Below are 21,084 nucleotides of genomic sequence, written 5' to 3'. Positions count from 1 at the left end.
TTTAAATATAGATTGTTTTTTTTCAGCAGGTGGAATAATGGTTCTGCTATATTAGAAAATCCCAGTGTAAAAGATCCGTAATATCCTGCAAGCAGTGGTGGGCACAGCAAACCGAAGACTTAGCTTCGATGGCCGATAGTCCACTAACTCAAAAGTCAACTCCAACTGAGCAAAACCGATAGACTGCCGCAAAATTTAGCGGAAGCTAACGATTTTCGAAAAACAGCAAACTTTCACTATTGGAATTCCAATTTGGTTTGTTTATTTGGCTCTAAAACCCTTAAAGAAACACTCCTAGGTAGTTGAAGTTTTAATATCTTGTAGCCTAGACACAGAACTTTAGAAAAAGGTAAATCATGCCAGGATAAGATCTTTCAGATGATGATCAAAGCTTTTATATTTTATAGTGCAACAAAGAGCCAAACAAGTCATACTCATCAATGCTTGTAAGATCTTTATTAAGCATGAGTTACAACTTTGATCATGACTTCCCAGTACTGATGAAAACTGAAAACCTTCCCCAAAAAATAATTATTAATAAGAATTTATTCAAATTTACACAATTCATGGATTCAAGAAAGTAAGATCAAGGCATTTATAATATAAATTGCAAAGAACCAAACAATTCAGACTCATCAATGCCTGTAGTTATTGTTATTAATCCAGCCATTCACTCTGTCTTCTCTTTCTGCTCCCTCATGGACTTCTCCATTGCCTCCACATGATGCTGGTTTCCCTTCATAAATATCAGCCACTCAAAGTTGGCATCTGACAGGCTGGCTCTCTTGGTCCTCAAGATGTCTTTGCCTATGGAGAAAAGGCGTTCAACTGCAGCGCTACATGGGATAGGTATGTTGTACTTCACGAACAGGTCAATCAACACTTGCTCATCCAAGAAGGCTACGTCAGTCAGGACGACATCCATTGAGCGGGAGCTGAGGGATTCCAATCATCTTTTCACTAAGTTCTGTGACCTGGATTTCAGGGACTTGTGGCTCTCTCTTCTTTCAGGTGGCTGCTGGACTTTATTTCAGAAATTATCATCATCTCCATCGCTGGTACTGCTGCTGCCGGCCTCTCCATCCTCCTCGGCTCTCAGGGCTTCCTCCACGGCAATCTCCATAGCCCTGGTTACCTTGCTGATTTGGGTGTGATCATATTTCTCCAGATAGAACAGACGAAACTAGGGGTGGAAAGCAAATGCCAGCTGGCACTGCTGGTCATTTAGGGTAGGCCCAAACCTTTTTGTGATGCCTAAAATCATCGCTTCTACCGAAGGATTGCAGTACTGGAGGCCATTGGACTTAACCTCATTCAGCATCATCAGAATGATTGCTACAGTTGGCAGAAGGCTCCCGAGATAGGCCTATTTCTTCCCCTGGATCGTATCCAAAGCCCTGGCAACAATGGACATCACGTGCACATATTCCTTTAGGAAGGCAACCTCAGAATCAGTGAAAGTCGACAGCTTTAGCTGCGTCATCACCCTGTGAACAACTGGTCTCTTCTTCAGCAACAGTCCATTGAGGACAACAATCGAGTATAGATGGAATTCCATCTGGTACTGTTGGGGACCACCAGTCTCTTCCCTAACTCTTCCAGAATGGTGTCTGCCGACACTGTGCTGCAGCTCTGCTGGTTCCATAGTGCCCGTGGCTTTGAAATGGCTTTTCTGTAGGCCGTCTTGAAATGAATGTTGAGAAGTGCCTTATCAGCATCCACGGTGGCTATCAAATTTAAGGTGTGGGCTGCGCACCTCATATGCGTTGGCAGGATGTGGGCACTCGACTCTGCCTTGTCAAGCTTCTCATCAAAGGCAGGCTGAATAGAGATGCTCTTTATTTGAACCTCTTCATCCACAGCACCGGCATTGGGATCTTCATCCTCCATGCGCTCCATGTCTATATCAATGGCAGGCTCAGGAATGTCTGGCAAGAGTTCAGCTTTTGTGCCAAACTGTACAAATGCCTTGACAAAGTTGCTGCCATTGTCTGTTGTGGTCCTGGTCACCTTGTTCTGCAGGTGAAACTTGTAGTGGATGTCCACCACGGCCTCAGCGAGAACATCAAAGGTGTGATGCCCTCTGAGCCAAAAGCAGGCCAGAACTGCATACTGTCTCATGCGGGTTTAGGGGTCCAGCCAGTGCACCGTCCTTCCCAGATAGGATTTGTTGTGAGCCGACCAACAGTCTGCGGTAGTTGCCACCCAGGGGATATCCCGCAGCAGCCTGTAATTGAAAATTATAAAATGTAAAGAGTAAGAAGATATGTTGTAAAAATAAAAATAAATGATTGAGTAATAGCTAATGATGCTGAAATACTGTATTATATTAAAGACTGTCTGTAAAACTAACTTTTTTTTAATGAAAAAAATTAGTCCTTAATAACTGAAGTAAATTTTGTATTAATAAACATTACAAAGTCTGTCATTAATGGAATTACTGTTACAACTTTATATATATATATATATATATATATATATATATATATATATATATATATATATATATATATATATATATATATATATATATACACTACATTTAAAATATGTACAATAGTGACAAACAGGGCATAGTGTCTGCTCACTTGTAATTAACTGATGAGATGTGACTTGAAATTTAAAGAAAATATATACATATATCATCCAAAACTAAAAACAAAAATGGAATTACCTGGTTCAGTGTCTTGATCAGGCTGACAAAGGTGGGGACTCCACTACATGCAGCAGCAACATGTTGCAGATGAATGCATCCACAATCTTGGTGTCAACCACAGACTGAAGGACAGCAGTGCCAGCAGCTACTTGGCCAAATGCCTCGGAAATTGAGGGCTGGCACATTCTCTTTGGAGATGGAGAAATGTTACTGCCACTGCTACTTTCCAAGGATTGCCTGCGTTTCCCTCGGGAAGAGCCCGCCTTGATCCTGTCCTCAAACTGGCAATAATGAGACTGGTGGCTCCTCTTAATATGGGACTTCAAGTTGTGGAGGCTCGTCACATGTCCCTTGATGATGGTGGTTTTGGGCCGGCACAAAACACACCTGTAAAGAGTTTTGTATGTTTTTCTGAGATGATATATTTTCATATAATATACTGAATGTCCAATCCATCAAAGTTCAATAAATACCTTCTAAATAAGAAATATAAAGAAAACAATGCATACAATTCAGGGTTACCAAACCATGAGGCTGAAGAAACCTGTCTGAAAATGTAGGCCAGTGGTTCTTAACCTGGGAGGCATGCCCCCCTAGTTAGGTGTCAGTAATTTCAAGGGGGGGTGGGGCGCGAGCCCTTGGGAAAAAGCAGGAATTTTTCTAATTACTTTTGTTATTCTCTTAACCAAGGAATTCATGCTCAATAAAGAGACTAATATTTTTTTTCATTTTTCTTTAAAATCCTGGAAGGAATTTTATTAATTGATGCAAGGGGGCGTGCAGGGAAGGACCAATTCTTAGAGGGGGCATGGTACTAAAAAGGTTAAGAACCACTGATGTAGGCTATCCCTAAATTTCTAGTTCACAACAGTTAAGGTAATTGGGTAATTAATGGAAAGTAATTTAGGAGACATATTTTTGTAAACTGACAAATTAATAAATGAAAATGTTTTCCCTTCATCCTAAATCCCAAACAAAAGTTTTAAATTTAATATGGCACCCTGTAGGCTGTTAAAGATGTCTACATAAATGTGTATTTTGGGTGTTACATACCTGAAGCTCAAGCTGCCGGTGCTCTTCTCGTTCTCACCTTCTGGCAGATATAGAAAATATTGACTTAGGTGGGGCCATGGATGAGGGTCGAGATGGCATGGCTGGCCAGCCTGGCCCTCAGCCTTTGTCACAGTTTCCTCCGTCCTAAAAACAGATGCTGGAGTCTCCTCAGCAGACCCAGGATCATCAGGGTCAAGCACAGTTATGTCCTCACTTAAGTCTCTTTCCATAGCAAATCTGGTAGTCGCTGTAGATGACACTGACACGGGAGTGACGGACTGACTTCTGGTTGCAACTTGAATACACGTGTTTAGTCAACACAGGGTAAACGCTGTTTACCTTCACACTAATCCGCGCGCAATCTAAGCAGGGACTGTAATTATAAATCTGTGCCTCTGTATGGGATTATTAGTATTAATTTATTATTACTATTATTATTATTATTATTATTATTTTAAGTTTCTACTATTCATCACAAACAAACCAAAGTGAGAATGGCTTGTATTGGATGTAGACTCGTCAGTATCGTTAGGGGACTCGAAGTTAGCTGATTAGCTGAAGCTAATTAGCAGAAATAAATTCAGCTGAAGTAAATTAAAAGGAAGCTAATTAGTTCGATAATGATTTTTGAAGTTAGCGAAAACGATAACCAGTTAACAACGTTAGCTTCGTTATTAACTGTTTAGCTTATTTTCGGAACCCTGCCCACCACTGCCTGCAAGTCCTAGAAACTGTCGTATTTCATCCACATTTATGGTTTCATGGAAATCCCTTACTGCTTTTATTATTTTCGTCTGAGCCTATAACCTAGGAATTTAATTTCTTTAAAGCAAAATTTACATGCAAACAACTAAATTTTTAAGCCAGCATCGCCTAACTTGTTTAGGAGCTTGTCTAATTTCTGTAAATGCTCAACTATTGTTTATGTTGCATTTATAATGTCATCCAGATCAACAAAAATGCCATCACCTAGCATTCCTGATAACACTATCTATCTATCTATCTATAGCCCGACGCCCTAATCCCGCAAAGGGTGGCCGCAGACAAAACGCCTCCAAGTCGCTCTGTCACCCACCATTTGACTACCCTCCCCCCAACTCACCCCCCCCTCCCTCATCTACCTCTCAACTCCATCCCTCCACCTCATCCTCGGTCTACCTCTCCCTCTCCCTCCCTCCACCTCACCTACATACACCCTCTTAGCCAGTCTTTCATTCTCCATTCTCTTCACATGTCCAAACCACCTCAGTGTATTTCTCCTAATCTTCTCAACCACATCCACATCCACCCCACAGCGTTCCTTCACTTCTTCATTCGTCAACCTGTCCCTCCACGTCACTCCACATGCTCCTCTCAAGTAACTCATTTCCACTGCTCTCACTCTTGACTTGCTCCCCTCTTGCAAGGTCCATGCCCCACTTCCATACGTCAGGGTAGGGATCACAATACTATCATGCAGTGACTTCTTAACTTCCATACTCACCTCCCTATTTCTCATCACTGCTTTCAGTTTACCAACAACCTTCCCTGCTGTACCCTTTCACGCACTTCAAAGTTCCATCCTTACTCATCACACTACCCAAGTACTTGAGTGCACTCACATTCTCCATATCCTCACCATCCAACCTCACTGCACACTGTGACTTCATTCCTCTCAAACACCATAACTTTACTTTTGTTTACATTAACTTTCAGATTCCTCCTCCTACACACTGTCCCAAATTCATTCACCAAATCTTGCAACTCCCATTCATCTTCACTCAACAGTACTGTATCATCAGCAAACAGCAACACCGGAAGCTTCCAAATCTCACCCTCATTCATTAGAGCCACCCCCACATCCACTGCCCTACCCTGCACCTCCTTTACAACCCCATCCATGTATATATTAAACAGCCATGGAGACATCACACAACCCTGTTTCAGTCCCACATTGAGATCAAAGAACTCACTCAGCTCACCATCCACTCGCACCGTAACCCTAGCTTCCTCGTACATACTCTTCACAGCACTCAACAATTTTCCCTCCACTCCATATATTCTTAATACCTTCCACATACCTTGCCTATCTATTCTGTCATAAGCTTTCTCCAAGTCCATGAAGGCAGCATACACTTTCCTTCCCTTCTCTAGATACTTCTCCACTAAACATCTTAGAACAAATATCTGATCTACACACCCTTTTCCCTTCCTAAATCCCCCTTGTTCTTCTCCAACTAGCTCCTCTGTCATATGCCTAACCCTATCAGTGAGTATTCTACCATATATTTTACCAGTCACACTAAGTAGGCAAATACCCCTATGGTTACCACATACTTCTCTCTCTCCTTTTCCTTTGTATAAAGGAACAATTATACCTGATTTCCAGTCCTCTGGAACCCTTCCCTCTTCCCAAGCCAATCTACACAACTTCCATATCCACTCCACGGCCTGGAGCCGTGCAAAGCCCCATGGACATTCTGCGGCACTGAAGGTGACCACCACTTGTAGAAAATGCTGTGTATTTCCATTCTTCTTCTACTAACTCTATCTGGTAATAGCCACCGAACAAATTGATTGTTGAAAATGCATTGTTTTCTGGTCCAATATTTTGGAAGACATCATTTAACAATGACAAGAGAAAACGATCTGTAACTGTTTGCTGATTGGGTGTCCGATAATAATCAACGAATAAGCATTTCATCCATATATAGTTCAGCTAATGCACACTGCAAATGTGCAACTCTATCATGATGGCACGTAGATAGGTTGTGTCTTGTTTTACAGTACATTAATATGGTGCTGTATTAAACTGGCACAACCTAATTTTTCACCAGGCAGTGCAACTGTCTGTTGATGTTTCTGTAGTAAATCCGGTAGATCATTCCCTACATTTAAAAATTCTGAATGAATCAAACGCTCAATTATGCACTCTTTGTGTGACGATTTTATTTTGCTTGATGCTCCAGCTATTGTTACTTCACGTATGGGAGCTGGACAAGTCTATAAATTGCATATGCAAATTCCTTTATTGATCTGCACATCTCCATTCTTCTCGTTTATTAGAAAGACATTCGTTTCCCCTCTGTTACTTATCAAGCATAAAGCATTCCCTAACGAAAGATCTTTCACTTTGAAGGTTTCCTCTAAAAAAAAAAAAAAAATTGCAATTCTTCAATTTCCTCTTCATCGTGACTTTCATGAAGATCTTGTTGGTAAGGTCATATCATGGCTAATGCAAGCTGGGTGAGTTGTGGGCAGTGGCGTACCCAGAAACTTGAACGGGGGGGGGGGGCATGACTTTGGCGAGCGCAACGAGCCCGTACAGCTGGGGAGGTTGGGGGGGTGCAGTAAGCCCCCTCCCCCTAGAAAATTTTGCATTTTGGCCAATTTTATGATCATTTTGAGGCCATATGGAATGGGTATACGACATAAATATAACATATTCTAAACTCATTTTTAGGTACTCTGCTACTGAGTCATGATACAGTCTCTCCAATAACCTTAAACTACTAAAATTCAAGGGCTCACATTTCGATCAAACAGCTTTACAACTGTAATAAACTAATAACAATTTATATATATATATATATATATATATATATATATATATATATATATATATATATATATATATATATATATCATCATCATCAGCCGTTTGAGTATCCACTGCAGGACCGGCCAATCCCGACCGAAGTCGGGACGATGCAGCCAATGTATCTCTACCAAGTGGCTGAGGCTGTCTAGTAGAGATTGTATGTACGGTGAGAAGTGCTTGTTAGTGTTGGAGTGGCTTTGGATGCGTGTGTAGTCTGTGAACCAAGTGTAATCGGCCCGCGCAAGCCGACTGGGTGCAAGCATACTTTATAGTAAGCGACACTGGCTCAACCACAGCACCCCTGGTGTCCGCCAATAAAGTACGTGGCCGGGTGAACGCTCCCAAAGTTTATTACCCTGGCGGGGCGCGAATCCTGGCTCACCCGTGTACGAAACGCACACTCTGTAGTGCAAAAGGAGGGCCATGGCCGCATGCCCCCTCCCCCCCCCTCGGTACGCCACTGGTTGTGGGTGAGCTTTTACGTGACCTTGGCTGGGAGATGTGAGAGAGAGGGTCTGTTTGCTCGTTTTCTTTGAGTGAGTGTAGGGTACAGTCTTTGTTACTTCTTTTGTTAAGTGCTCTTGTTATTTTGGAATTTTCTGCAATTGTTGGGTGTAGTATCTGGAGAAGAAACTTCCTCTAAAAATTCATCAAATTATATTCCGTTGAAATGTGGCTTAAGTAAAATATTTTCTTCTCTCATCGTACTTGGGCCAAGAAGCATATTTGATTTAATGGATAAATTCTCTACTGTGTAGAATATAGTAGTGATCGTTTTAGTAGTCTCTGTAAATTTCATGTCTAACTCAATCATGTCTTCTACAGATATTTCTTTACCATCTACAGTGTATAAATCTAAGTTTGGTTGCCCCATGATTGTTACTTTTGTTCTTAAAAAAAAAAAAAAATCGTTATATTTTATCTTCTGTTATTAATTTGAGTAGTGTGCCTGATTCCAAAAATAATTATATCTTTTCATTTTCACAAAAGCCGAAACCAAAATACTTTCATTTGCATATTGGCTTCCTATCTTTACTCTGTTTGATTGTTTTATGTATTGTCGTCTTTTGTGCTGAAAAAATCTTCCCCCGACTTATAGACAGATATTTATTCATTGTTTTATACTCTGTGGCCCAGTGACCGACAGTTTTGTGTTTCCTAGAATAGGGTTCGAATCCTTTTGATTTGTCTCTGTCCTCTTTGTTTTTTTATTAAACATTCAGATCTTGAGCAGCCTGGATTTGCATAGTTGTAACACAGTTTATCTCTTGAGTTTTACTTACGGGGTGATATTACATATTTTGGCCTTTCAGTTGCACGTTGTCTGCTTGGGCTATGCCTGAATTTCTGAGCCTGTCTGTTGCCTGGTGTTCATGAGTGAGTTCTTGAGTTCTGACAGTTTGTTTGTCTGTACTCTGCACTTTACTTATACTTGATTTATTACGAGTGAGGGCGAAATCCTCGCAAGTTTCTCGTCAAGTAGTGGCATTTTCTCACATATGAGGCCCGACCTGGCCTGGCCCAACCCGGCCCGATCGTAACACCTTTGAGAAGCTTACATCTCAGCAACCATAGGGCTGATCACTGAGTGGTTTGCACCATAAGATAGCCTAATTCTTTAAGATTTGTTTTTGACAGGTCTCATCATGCCTAGGTGGTGCACGTGGCACGTGACGCGCCAAGTACAGCACGTCGAAAATCTTCAAAAGAGGGCCACAGGCCGAAAGTTTGTCATAAAGGCATGAAACTTGGTAGGTAGATAGCTATCAGTATACCCTAGGCATCCTTGGGGCATAAGGCGACATTTCAATGTTTTCAAGTTTAAATGGCCTCACTCATGCCTCGCTGATAAAAGGCGTTTTACTGGTTTATCACTGCAACAATCTCTGCCACATTAATCCTTGTTTTATTGCATTGTCATATCTCAGTCACACCTGCTTTATTGCAATGCAACTCAACCTTGTATACATAATTTAGTAAACACATACCTCGATTATATGATATTGTCTTTGCGATTTTTATAACTCTTTCAGGCAGTTTACATAGTGCTGCTACACTCGTATATCTAATGATGTCAATGACACGCACTGGTGACATATTACCTTCAGCTCCAACTCAATCTGAGTTTTCTATGCTAGCAAACAAAATTCTTTAAATGGTTGACACATCTGCAGTTATCTCACCCAAATCTGAGTTGGAGTGTGTTTGCAATTGTATGTAATTCTGGGGCTATACCAACTAAAAAATTCCTACCCTCAGAGAATTTTATCAGGAATTTTTCTTAAACTCATTATATGTCTGAACTTGCAAAAACTTGTCTGACTGAAGCAAACTGGCAACTGGACAACGTTCCTGATTCATTCTAGCTGAAACTCAGCTATTTTTTCCTTTGTGTCTGTGATGTTTCTATAATGAAACGCTGCCCACATTCGTCTAACACTGTCTGTCTATCTAGTCTTTCTTTATCATTACCTGAAAATTTTGAGACTTTTGTCCTCACGACAAACAAACACTGGTACACAGTAAGTGTAGTGATTTTGTAGAGGAGGTAATGTACTGTTACTTGCTCTACTTGTCTCAATATGTATTTGTCTATCCATTTTTACTTGAAATTCCTTGCACTTCTAACATGAATGTAAATCATATGCGTTTCCTGATCTGAGTAGTCTCTTATTTAGGTTATTTCGATTGTAATAAGTATGTATGAAATTTCTATATCCTCATTGTCTACACATGAAAACTCTGACCAATCATAATCATTATTTACATCAAAGTAATTTTCATCTGTATGTTGTTCAGTTTCTCTTTCCGGTGGGTTTTTTGTTTCCTGGTTTTCTGTTTCTACGGTACTTGTGCAGAGTCATTTCTTTGTGGTTGTTTTCTGTTTCTATTTGTGTGTGGCTATTAGGCAGTGCTAATGCTGATTCATCTGGCACAATGCATTTTTTTTTCTTAACATAATAGTATTACTCACTAGATAGTATTACTCACATTCTACAGTTCTCCTGATTGCTCATTAAATTAAAATAATAATACACGTACTGTACTGTACAGTACATCGTGTAGTCTATATTGTCTACCACTATGTAGGGATATATATATATATATATATATATATATATATATATATATATATATATATATATATATATATATATATATATATATATAAAATTATTATTGTTAGTATGTTGTATTGATATTACTTTACTATTGATAAATGAGTTAATATTAGTGCATTACTGTAGGTATATATATACGTTAGTTAGGTATGGGTGGTAACCATATAACCAAACCATACGTGTTCCCTACTTGTCAACAGGTGGGTTGGTGGAGGGTTAGTGCCCCTCCCTGTAAAACAAACAACTCAAAGTCAATGGCCACCCCTTACGGGATTGTGGCGTCTGGCAATAGATAGATAGATAGATAGTTAGGTATAATTATAAATGATGAAGTACTAATAAAATATGGAACTTTGAAAAGAAAAAAATATTTAACTCACTAAAAGTTTAATTGCGGTAGGAATGGTGATAGTGAAGACGGTGCTTGTAGGGATGTTGATGATGATGGTGATGGATGGAGTTGGTTGTGGGTGGGGTAAGTCAGGGCTGTTTTGATTGACAGATGCTACACTCCCATCAGCAACTGTTGATCCCACTGTTTTCCTGCTGGTCCCTGGTAGGTGTCACTGTGGTTATGGGTGGTGGTTGTGGTTGCTGTGGTGGTTGTGGTTGTTGAGTCAGAGATCAGGTGGTTGTGCTGCTTCAGCTGCCCACGTCAGGGCAGCATTCACTGCTGGGTCAACAGCTGTCACTTTCTACTCCATCCTCCGTCTTGCTTCCTTACTTCATTTCCTTCTTCTTCTTCTTCTTCTTCTGTCTTCTTCTTGTTACTTGGTTTAGGTGATTTTGGAGTTGTAAGTCGTACATAATTCGTTGTAGATAATTGTAGCTGATCATAGAAATGTAAATCACAGAAGTGCTGCTTGTAGAGTTGTATATCGCAGTTGATGGTAGTGTTGTTTCGTAGATACTTATGTTAATCTTCTTTACTGCTGCTTTATTGCTGTTTTTGTTTTCATCTTTAACCACTGCCACCAGTGTTAGTAGGGTAACTTGGTAGGTAGGTAGCTAGGTAATAAAAGTGGATATTGTAGAAAATCGTTGCCACCGATGTCGGTATCGTAGAGTAGATTTCTGCTGCTGCCAAATGTAGATAATAGTTGTAGCTAGAAGTTGGGATTATAGATGTAGATTGGCAAGGCACCTGTGTCACCAGTAGTGTGCTGCTACCAGTATAAGGACGTGAGGCATTGGATTGCTTGTTGTGGGTTTTATCTTGAGGCAGGTATTCGTGTCTCCCTTGCCTCTCTGTCTATCTTGTATCATAAGTGAAGGTGTGGTATAGACACTGTGGGGTTAAGGTTTTTTTTTATTGTGACACAGTTATGTGATAGACAGTGACGTGACACCCCCTATTGCCAGCATGGCGGCAAACCTCCTTCTCTACCCTATCTTCTAAACTTCCTTCTCTCGTCTCTCCGATCCCCGTCTGCCTTCTCTGGTTCTCTCTGGTTCTCTGACTCTCACCTCCGATTTATCGGGATATATTACTGGCCGGTTTCTGGCTAAGTGACGTGTGTGTGCATATGTGTGTATGTGTGTAGTGCCCGGCACATTTCCATCACGTGAGCTGACTGGCTTTCGTCAGTTACTCCAAGTGTTTGACACATCATGAGAATCTTGATCGTCTGTGTTTGCATTCTCGCCAGATGATGCGTTCGTCTCCACCTGAACACCAGACATTGCATATTGTGCTAGTGTTAGGCTGCATATTGTGCTATGATATATCAATTCCTATAACTGTTACATGCCTATAACTTACATATTGTGTTATGACATATTAGTGTCTATACCAGGAGATTTTCCAAACTTAAGGGGATATGCAGCACCTTTCAAGAAACCCTTCTCTGCGACGCGTTTACCTAAACCTTGTTAAAATTATCAGACGATGGTAAGATTAAAACAGTTAACATGTACTAGGGTTTATGGGGCAAAAAGACGTAACACAAGAGAAGAGGAACTTCATCAGTACCAGTATGTCTTTAGCTTATTTCATTTCGTTTTATTTTGTTTAATTTTACCAACACCTGACAAATTTATTTAGCTTTGGGTAGGCCCATCATAGTGAAGGAACTTAGACTCATCATGACTGGGACTACCCTTGTATCTTACTCCTGTGTTATAATCAGTTATATTCAGGTCCGAGTAATTATTACGAGTCTGCCAATGTTAACTGAGATTTTCAAACTCGCTCATGTGCACAGGTTTCCTAAAATTAATGCATTTCGAGGATAAGAAAGTACCACAAAAAAAGAAATCGCAGCGAAAATTCTTTCGAAATATGTCCCCCTCAGAGAGAGAGAGAGAGAGAGAGAGAGAGCGTAGTAGAAATCCCGGGGACTTCTTCCATCCTTCCGTCCTACGACGCCTTTATTTAATTCTCTCAACATACAGACGACTTTATGCAATGCAGGAGAGACCTTTAGCAGTGAAGGGATTCACTGGAAGTCATGCGTAACTTCAGTAGTTCGAAAAGTCTCACCTAAGTTGTATTAAATCGCCTGTGAGTAGTACGAATAAAGTGAATAATTCGTCGTCGGAGAATGTGGTAGTTTGTAAAAGTCGTCATCCTCATTCTCATCGTCAGTCATTATCATCGTCAATCCCATTTTGCCCCATATAAACATGAGCGTAGGGGCCCAAGGTTAAGTTATTCAGCTCTGACATTTAAGGCAACTAAAGACATTAAAACTATGAATGCCATTGTAATGAGGAAAATTAATCGGCTACTCGTCAGAATGATGAGTGGGATAGGTGTATGAGAGGCGCCTTTATAAAGATAACAAAATGCAGATGACTGAGTATGTAAGGTGCAGCCAGGATTCCAAAGCTTGATTTATGTGGTGGATGACTGTGCCCCATTTCTTTCTCGTTTGTCGTTTCCCTATCCTATTTTTTTTTATCCAACCTCATCCCATCTTTCTAGACGGGAGTAAGAGTAAGAAGGATGATGATGATAACGATGACGACAACAACGACGACGATGATGGTAATGATAACAACATTGATGATCCCGTCTGTCAGAAAGCCTACCTCCTCCTGAACCCTTTTCCGCTCACCCACACCACAGTGAGCCGTATTCTCAATGGCTTGGAAGAACAGAAAACATAAGAACATAAGAAGAGAGGATAACTGCAGTAGGTCAGTTGGCCCATGCTAGGCAGCCCCTAAAAGAATGTGAATAAACTACTATAATAAGACAGGAATTGGAAAATAAAGGCCTTCCCCGTAGCCGGCAGGAAAAACTGAGGAGGCACACTACGCAGTATAGAAAACCTGACGTGCAAATATTATAGGAAAGTGCAAAGGAGAAAAGAGACTATCACAGTGAAACCTGAAAAAGGGGAAAAAAGTATGAATTAGTAACCAGGTGATCTTTTTTTATATCCAACCCTTACTTGTCATAGGCTTACCTAGCTTAAACTTGAACTTTCAGTGGATGGGACAGCTACTAAATTACTAGGTAGCTTATTCCTTTCGTCCACTGTTTTATTGCCAGACCAATTCCTTCCTGTCTCCTTACTAAAACGGAATTTATCTAGCTTGAAACCATAGAAGTACAGGGTCACAGGACAAAGTCATGTGTTCCGCTCTTAGACTAACTAGTGAGCACGGTTGTTGGATTCACAGGATACTCTTTGTTGATGTTTTTAATGTTATTGTTGTTGTTGTTGTCGTTGTCCTTCTACAGTCCACCATCTTCCATTCAAGGGATAGGAAGGGACTAAGGAACGGTTGTATAACCGTGTATTGGAGCTGCTCGGCTATGTCGCTGCCACCACAAGAAGGCGTCCCTCTCCAGTACCATTTTGTTAATGTAAGCTATGTTGATAGTTCAGAAATAACGAAAGATAATACAGTAGGCTATATACTCGTCCCGTACGATATGATGCTATCTACATGGTAGAAGCTGCTGTTCCCCCCCCCCCTTCCGACGTCTCTCTCTCTCTCTCTCTCTCTCTCTCTCTCTCTCTCTCTCTTAAATTGTTGAGTCATCCTGTTGGTGGAGTTTGCATGGTGGATAGGGTGGGTGTGGGGAGTACTTGGCTTGGGGTGGGTAGGTGGGTGGATGACGATCGGGTTGGCTGGGTGAGTGGGTGGACTTAGCGTCGGTGGATGGGCAAGGTGGGAAGGTGGGTGGGTGACAGTCGGGTGGGTCGGGTAAGTGGGTGGACTTAGCGTAGGTGCATGGGCAGTGTAAGGTAGGTGGGTGGGTGGCAGGATAGGAGGAGGGAGGGGGGTTGTTGATGGTTGATTGAATGTGCGAAGATAGGTTCATGAGCAAAACAGACCCATGGTTAGAATAGGTCGATGAGGGAAAATAGGCCCATGGAGGAATAGGTCCTTGATGAAATGAGTCCAAGTGGAAACAGAGATCCAGTGGGTTAAAATCGATTCTTGGAGAAAAGAGACAATTTGGAAAAAATACAGTGAGCCCATGTTAGGATTCAGTGCTTCCCCTTGAAGTGGATATAGTTTCCAGAACTTACAGTATTTCAGTCCATGCGGGTAAATAGGCCAGTAAGAAGTAAACAGGTCTTGATGAAAATAAGTCCATTGGAAGAATAGATCCTTGGGGATAAATTAGTCCGTGGAAGGAGAAAAATTGGGTCAAGGGGGGAAAATAGGTACAAGGAGGAAAATAAATCTATGGAGGGATATAGGTTCGTGGCGGAAAATAGGTCCATGGTGAAAACAGGTTCACGGTGGAAAATAGGTTCATTGTGAAAGTAGGTCCATGGCGAAAGTTAGTTCTATGGTGGAAAATAGGTCCACGGCGAAAGCTAGTTCTATGGTGGAAAAAAACGTCCATGAGGGAAAACGGGTCCATGGGTTTAATGAGGTCCATTGGTGGGAACAAGCACATGGTAAAATGGGTTCATTAGGAAAATAGTTTCATAAGGAAATAGGTCCTTGAAGGAAAATGAGTCCATTGGTGAAAAGAGGTCCATTGATGGAAACAGGTCCACGGGAAAATGGGTCCGTAAGGAAAATGGTTTCATAAGGAAAATAGGTCCATGGGAAAATTTAGGTCCACGACAAAAACTAGGCAGATGGGGGACTATATCATTGAGATAATTGTTTATGGGAAAATTGGTCCATGTGAAAAAAAGTCCAAGTGGAAAATTAGGTGTATGGGAAGATATGGTCAATTGGGGTAATAAATCCATGGGGAAACTGCCTATGGGGAAAATGAATCCTTGGCAAAATCATATCCATAGAGAAGAATAGAACCTTGAGGAAAAATAGTCCATGGAGGAAAATTGGTCAGTGTGGAACAAGTTTGAAGGAGGGAAACAGGAAAGGGCATGGGGCTGGTTGGTCCACAGGGAATGAAACCAGAGACGGATTAATTTCCTAGTATCATTTTATTGTTGTTGCTACCTAATGGTATATCATATCTGAATATGTATACTTATATATACTTAAAGGAATATCATCTTAGCGAAGGGGTTAAGGTGATGTGTGTAAAATAAATAGTTAAGAAATAGATGTTACGAAAACAAGCATGCCAGTGAGAATATAGATCGATCCACAATATATTTGATCCCCTTCCCTCCTCTCCAAATGCAGGTAATTCTATTGCTAGATTCACACATTAAATTTCAAGCCGTTGTTTTTTCATTGTAAATCATCACTTTTTTTTTTTTTTTTCAGAATCATATTTAAAAGTTTAGAAATATTACCACTTAAAAATGCTGGCAAATATTCGATATATATTTTGCTTCTTTTTTCAGAAAAAAAAAGTTATTTTTCTTGTGTGTGTGTGTGTGTGTGTGTGTGTGTGTGTGTGTGTGTGTGTGTGTGTGTGTGTGTGTGTGTGTGTGTGTGTGTGAAATTTGACTGCATTTTTCTTCACTTCTGTAATACAATTTATATCCGATAACCTCAATCTTTCAAATATGCAACTGGTCAGCTTGCAACTGACTTCTTTGGACTGTCTTACTTCCTGCCTAGGACGTCCAGTCTCTTAAAAACAATGTGTCGTAGCATCTGGAAATGATCAGATTTTGATTTTGTCTCTCTCTCTCTCTCTCTCTCTCTCTCTCTTGAAGGGAAAAGTTTTGCTGATCTAGTGTTTGGGTCTTTTTCATTTCCATTAAAATATTTCCATGGGAAAATGTTTCAGTTTGATGAAATTCTCCAAATATAATGATTTTTAAAAGGAGATTAAATATTTTGAAGCTAAACCATGAATCCCCATTAAAATAAATAAATCTGATAAATAAGAGTGTGGTGAATTACTGGGAAATAGGTTCATAGCTCCCACATATATTAGCCGACGATGGACGGCTGCACCATTGTGTGCTTCTGACCAGCGGGATGATGATAAAGATGAAAACCAACTGTGTGGTTGAAAACGTGACGCGTCTGTGTGGTGAGGCAGGGACCCACGCACGTAGCCACTCAGTTATTAGGATCTCACACATGATTACCCAGGAAGTTTTGGTGGTTCAGTGTTGCCGTCTACATGATCACTGGCAAAGAATTGCTTTGTTTTAATGCTCCGAGAACATTTTCCTCCTTTAATTATAATAACGAATCCTTATCCAGTTTAAGGAGGTACCAGTTATATTGTATTAGCACTAGTGACTGCTCTAATTTTCATCAAGTTTCAGGCGATATGAATCATTGTCTATGCATTAAACTACGATTTTCATTTTTATCCACTAATACTGGTAAATGTTTTCATTTTTATTGCTTCAGCGGGCACATGCAGCAAGCGCCAGAGAGCACCGCCATACCTATCCTGTAGGATAGCAGGTTGGTAAAGAACAGCACTAAAGCGTGGTTCTTTGGGGGCATTTTTAGAGCTACAGCAGATCTACGCACTGTACTACACATCGTTAGAAAACTTATGAAAAAGTACTAGGTGATACTTATGTGATTCTTCGCCAAATCTACCACTGCATTCTTGAAAATGTGCAGTAGTACAAGATATGGGGGTTTCAGTGCCCTTCGCTGAATGCCTTTGCTGTGTTGTGGTGTGGTGTGTGAAGGAGATTTTATATGGTGTGGTACGTGAGAGTGGAATGGAGTGATGTTTGGTGAGGTGTGATTTGGATTCGCTAAAGTCGTTAAAAATCTATGGAAGTGAAGCCCTTTATGTCCGAATTTATCGTTGCTAAGAGACAAGCCGACAGGGGTGTTCCTAACGATGCTCTCACTTTCAAGAAGAAGTAGAAGAAGAAACGAAAAAAAGAACAAGAAGAGGGAGAAGGGCCAAAATATGCTCTTTAACTCAGTTATCTCAGAAACTGTTAAAGTTTAACAGGAAGTAGGCCTATCACTGGAAAACTTATGGAAAGACAGAAGATGTAACTTAAGTGGATTATCTGCATTGCTGAAAGGAACCAAAAAGTGACAAACAGACCATCAAACCCGTGCTATCCTAGAAATGTTAGAGCTACAGCAGACCTACCTAAACATCCCTGCACAGCATATCGAAAAATAAAAAGGTGTTACTGAAGTACCTATTCATAAACTTTGTCACCATGCTAAAAAAAAAAAAAAAAAAAAAAAAAAAAATCACAAAAGTGAGCAGCAAAACGAGTTGATTTCGAAAGCTATTGAGGCAAACCGGACCTAATCACATCATTGAGAAATTTAAGGAAAATTAATAGGTGTTACTTTTACAGAAAAATAACACCAGGAAATACTCGTATGTTACACACCTTCAAGCGTGAACTGCTGTAATATAATTTAGTTTTAGAAGTTGTGATTATCTGTACACTACGCTGACGGCTTTCATTTTTATCCAGTTTCTCCACCATCAAGTATCCTGCACCAACGCCGGCCCAAGATTTCCCACTAGCATCGCCCGACTCTAACTGACAAGCGCAACATGTTTTATGCATCACATTTTTCCTCTCTCTCTCTCTCTTTCTCTCTCTCTCTCTCTCAAGATTTATGCTGCTACCAACAACCTTTCTACGTGCATATTTTTCTCTCCAAATGTTTTTCTTTAGTCTCTTCTCCAACTTCGTAATGCGATTTGTTACTGTTATCCTTATTTTGGTGGGAGTTATTATATCCGTGCGGGCATCGCAATGGAGTTCTGTATCAGGTTCAGTATGTTTGTCAGTCTGTCCTATCTGTCTGTTTGTCAGCAAGATTATGGAAATCTATTAAATGAATACTGCATCAAATCTGCAATTATGATCGAGAGTCATCAGAGGAAAAGATGATCAAATTTTGGACGAAACAGACCATCGCACATAGGTCTACGTTAAGGTCAATCCAGACATTTCTACCAAACTTGGTGGAAAGTTTGATGCTCAGGAAAAATTTAAATAATGTATTTTTAAGACCAGTTGGTCAAATGTTCAGATGAGAAGGCAAGGTCAACTTTAACTTTTTATTTTTTTAATCTTATTTAAAACAATCTTGGTGAAGGTGTTAAAACTGAACAAAGGATGAAACCGTTATTTTGAAAGCATTGGGTTAAAGATCAAAGTCACAGGGCAAGGTCAATGAGTTGGTCTTAATCTGATAGTAAGACTTGAGCATCGCACTCCCTGATGCAAGATATGTCGACTGCAGGTCGAAATTCGTGTTGCCAAATTAAGTAGCATCAGCTGGAAATTTCCGTGCTGATAACTGTGATAAAGATGGTGAGTTGGAATCTCTTCTTCATACCATGGAAGAAGACGAAATACAGTACGTGTTAGCGGTTTTGTTGAGTTATTTGATAGATACCGAGCACATGGTGGTACAAATAGGTCAAGATGGTTTGTAATTCAAAACGTCAAGGTATACTTTAGTGAAGACCTGCTCATGCTGACATCTTCAGGTTTATTTACCATATTCATCTTTTGGGGTAAAGCATTAAAATTTATGACACTGGTTGATGACCAGGAAGAGGAGATATGCACTCTCCAAAACAGTTAAAAGTATCGGCAGATATAAAAGGTGCAGAAGTTCAGAAACTTCACTACTCCACAAAAATCAGTCTAAACGAGACCTTATATCCCAAATTAGATAAATCGCTGTCAGCTGCTCTTATACCATCTAGTGTCAACAGTGTTTCGGTTAACCATCCAACAAACCTGTAGGAAGCAATGGGGTGCTAGTGAGGAAATCTATTTAACTCATACACTGTTCACATGTTTTCAGTGTCACATCGCAAATGACACTGAATACCAATTCACAAGAGAACTTTTTTTTTTTTTTTTTTTTTCCCAGTATCTTGGCCTGATTAAGACATGTGATATAGGTTTGGCACAGTTATTATGGATGTAGACATTAGTCATATATAGGTAGAATTTCACTGCTGTGTTGGTCGTAAAATTGATATTTCCATGGTGTTTCGATATTTGTAAAGTGTTGATTAATGCTCATTTTAAGCCATAATGAAGTTTAGTATGCATTTTGTGGTGCCTACCAATAACTTTTTCTGTTTTGAAATGTTAGAAACACTTATTGGCTTAATACTTAATTAGAATCTAGATTTGATATGATTGCATTTTTTTTTTTTTCAGATAGTCAAGCCATTCCTTGAATCATTTATGGCTTCACCTAAATTATCAGTATTATCATGCAACATTTGGTTGCAAATGGTTCTGACCATGTTTTGGTACACAATTACCACAAAAATATGCAAATTTACACAATTCCAATTTGTATTACTTTGTATATGCAACTTATTTCTAATGCAACGGCCATATTTGACGCCATCTTGAATTATGCAAAACGCTCAAGGGTGACAAGAGGGCACCCAGCAGATTCTTAATCTACACAGTCTTAGCTTTCAAATGACACCAGGATCAAAACTACACAACATTTGAAGATTCATCCCAGTATATGCTGGACTATCTGTGCTCATTCCTGTACAAGTACTGTACTCTATTTTTCCCCCAGTCGATCAATCAACTTTTATCACCCACTTTTAGCAAGGCGAGGTCATAAAGTTATTGTGTGTGTGTGTGTGTGTGTGTGTGTGTGTGTGTGTGTGTGTGTGTGTGTGTGCCAAATTATCTGGAAAACGTAAGGAAAGTGCAACAATATGGGTGTGCAGAAACCTATTACTTTTGATGAGGATTTGGTCAAAGACGACCGAATGCCAGCTGCCATCTATATTATTAACCACTAACTGCCGGCTGACGTGTATGGCCTTCAAGATTCAGGGCACAGAGTGCCGCCGGCTGACAGCATATACAGCACTCACTTTCCTGCCACTCTTTGGGCCTTTGAACTCGCGACCATTTGCTATGCTACCCACCGGGTAGGTAGGGTCCCCAGGTACCCCACGGATGTGCGGTTCAATCTGTACACGGCACTGGTAGCGTGAGGAGCCATGTCTTCTTCTTTGTCATCGTCTGATTCTGTTGTACAACGTGAAAGGCCTATCGCTGCACTGACCTCCGCGAAAGGGGAAAGGGCTAAGTGATAGTGCCATTGGTCGTGCCTTGGACGACACTGTGTCCTCACGGACACTTTGTGAGAGCATGTCTTTGGAGGAGAGAAGCTACCACGTGGTGAGTGACCTCTTTCGCCCTCCGACCCCTAGCCGCTCTCAGATGCCAGAGAAGGTTCTCAAACTCCTGTAGGAGGAGGGAAGGGCCTTCGACAGTGGCGAGTTCACTGAGGAGGAGATAGATGACCCAGTACACCAGGCAGGTGAGTGTGGAGCTGGCAGCCATCAGTGAAATAAACTCCGAAGAGCCATCTCT

At 40.5% G+C, this 21,084-nt stretch overlaps 1 pseudogene; it reads right to left on the bottom strand.

The window, feature by feature from the left end:
- Window positions 1-670: 670 nt before the first annotated feature.
- On the bottom strand, window positions 671-20,861 carry LOC145393986 (uncharacterized; annotated as a pseudogene).
- Between the last annotated feature and the right edge of the window lie 223 nt (window positions 20,862-21,084).

The sequence above is a fragment of the Coenobita brevimanus genome, chromosome 26 (genome assembly GCF_032717465.1).
Source record: "Coenobita brevimanus isolate Jiangsu-jjx chromosome 26, ASM3271746v2, whole genome shotgun sequence".
Lineage (NCBI taxonomy): Eukaryota > Metazoa > Arthropoda > Malacostraca > Decapoda > Coenobitidae > Coenobita > Coenobita brevimanus.
This window is presented reverse-complemented; position numbering and strand designations above follow the sequence as displayed.